Here is a 2,500-nt window from a genome sequence, read left to right as displayed (position 1 = left end):
AACTAGAACCTGGTTCTTTCTGGTGGAAAAGCCCCCACTTTGTTGATCTGTCACTCTCTCACTTTGTCACTCTCTCACTCTGTCATTCTCTCACTTGACGTTTTGATGTGGTAACAGGTTTACGTGTTGATGTATTGACTCTGTGCTCAACGTCAACAACTCTCACACATTGTTTTCTGTAATTGTAAAGCTCACAACCCCTCCAGATCAGATAGTGTCAGAAAATGAACTGCTCATTCCAGGCAGGACACCCTGCAAGTAGCTGCAGTGAAAGCTCTGTTAAAAAGAGAACACTGGACGCCTCTATGCTGGACAACTATAGACCAATCAGCAACCTTCCATTCATGGCCAAGATCATTGAGAAGGTGTTCTTCAACCAACTGAGTCAATTCTTAACCTTCAACAAAATATTTGATCAATTTCAGTCAAGCTTTCGTTCTCGTCACAAAACTGCTCTTATCAAAGTGACCAATGACATAAGGTTGAACACTGATCCAGGAAAAGTGTCTGTTCTCATTCTATTGGATCTCAGTGCTCATTTGACACTGTGGACCAGACAATTTAGTTGCACAGATTACAAATGTGGGTTGGACTAAATGCAAAAGTGATGTTATTTTGTAAGCATTGGAAACTTTGAATCTGACTGATTCCCAATGTCCTGTGGGGTTCCTCAGAGCTCTGTGCTTGGACCCCTTCTGTTTAGCCTTTATATGCTTCCTTTTGGACACATTGTACAGAACTGTAAGGTTGAATACTAGAGCTACGCAGACGAGACACAACTATATCACTGAACCCAGATGACCATGGTCCCATTGAGGTGTTGTGTGACTGGTTAGAAAAAGTAAAACTGCTAGATGAGTGAAAACTTCCTTCAACTAAACATGACAAGATGGAGGTGATTGTCTTTGGTAAGAAGGAACAGAAGACTGAAAAGTCCCTCCTATCTCCTTATCTATGGACTTTACCTTAACCCCGTGGATGACGTCATGGGGTTAAGGTAAAGTGTTAGGAGGCTTCCTAAAGGAGTTAGTGAAAGGTGTTAGGAGGCTTCCTAAAGGAGTTAGTGAAAGGTGTTAGGAGGCTTCCTAAAGGAGTTAGTGAAAGGTGTTAGGAGGCTTCCTAAAGGAGTGAGTGAAAGGTGTTAGGAGGCTTCCTGAAGGAGTGAGTGAAAGGAGTTAGGAGGCTTCCTAAAGGAGTGAGTGAAAGGTGTTAGGAGGCTTCCTGAAGGAGTGAGTGAAAGGTGTTAGGAGGCTTCCTAAAGGAGTGAGTGAAAGGTGATCACTTTAGTGTGGCAGTCGGACAGCACTTTCACTTAGTATAATAATAATGCGACGGCGGCGCAAGTTAGTCACGTCCACCATGGTGGGGAAAGAACTACAAGGTTCTGAAAATAAACTACAAAAAGCGCATTTGGGTTTTATATGATTTAAAGTTGTTCAAGACAGATTATTACTTTGGTAACTTACATGATCTGCTCCTTTTTCCAACATGGTGAGTTTCCCTGAACGCTCGGATTAGTGGGTCCCTTTAAATGTTGTCACCTCAAGGAATTGTGGGGGAACATGAGCTGGTCTCCTTTGATAAAGGAAGCATCAGTGGTTCCTAGGCTAAAGGAGGTTCTAAAGGAAGCAACGAGCCTCCTTTCCTTTGCTTATTGAGAATTCAGACAGTCCTTATCATGGCCGCCACACAGAACTCTTCCGAGGTTTAGGTAAAGTCGATAGAGAAGGAGTTAGGAGGGACAATTCGGACGTACCCTCCATCTTTATAAGCTAAAGACCAAGTCAAAGAACCTTGGTGTTCATCATCCTACCACCTAAAGAACGTCTCCAGAGTGAAAGGTTTAATGCCTCAGAACGATCAGGAGAACCTGCTCCATGCTTTTATCTCCAGCAGACTGGACTATTGGAATGGTCTTCTGACAGGAATCCCCCAAAAGAGCATCAAACGGTTACAGCTGGTTCAGAACACTGCAGCTCAGGTTCTAACTAGAACAAAGAGGTCAGAGCACATTAGTCCAATTATAAAGTCTTTATACCAGTCAGCCTCAGGATGGACTTTAAAGTTCTGCTGCTGGTGTATAACTCTGTGACTGGGTTTGGTCCAGAATCCATCAGTGAGATGTTAGTCAGGTATGAACCCAGCAGGTCTCTCAGATGTGAGGACTCAGGTCAGATAGTGGAGCCCAGAGTTCACAGTGAACATGCTGATGCTGCGTTTAGTGGTTCTGCTGTAAACAAGTGGAACAAACCAGCAGAGCTGAAGTCAGCATCTAATGTGAACATTTTGAAATCAAACTGCTTTTCTCGACTGCGTATGATTGAAAGGGAGATTTTTGGTCATGTTGTTGTTGATGATTTTAAATGTTTTTACTCTTGATTTTAATGTTCTTATTGATTTTTACGCTGTTGAATGTTTTCTTTTGCACGTTTTGATCATGTAAAGCACATTGAGTTGCCTTGTGTATAAAATGCGCCGTACAAATAAATTTGCCTTGCTT

The 2,500-nt window shown here is 42.6% G+C and overlaps 1 protein-coding gene across 2 annotated transcripts in view; it reads left to right on the top strand.

Annotated features, from left to right (window-relative positions):
• The window catches only part of LOC308125561 (receptor-type tyrosine-protein phosphatase mu-like), a 95,042-nt gene that overhangs the window by 66,944 nt on the left and 25,598 nt on the right, over positions 1-2,500 (top strand). The window lies entirely within an intron of this gene.

The sequence above is a fragment of the Lipophrys pholis genome, assembly GCF_963383615.2.
Source record: "Lipophrys pholis genome assembly, chromosome: 20".
Taxonomy (NCBI): Eukaryota; Metazoa; Chordata; class Actinopteri; order Blenniiformes; family Blenniidae; genus Lipophrys; species Lipophrys pholis.
This window is presented reverse-complemented; position numbering and strand designations above follow the sequence as displayed.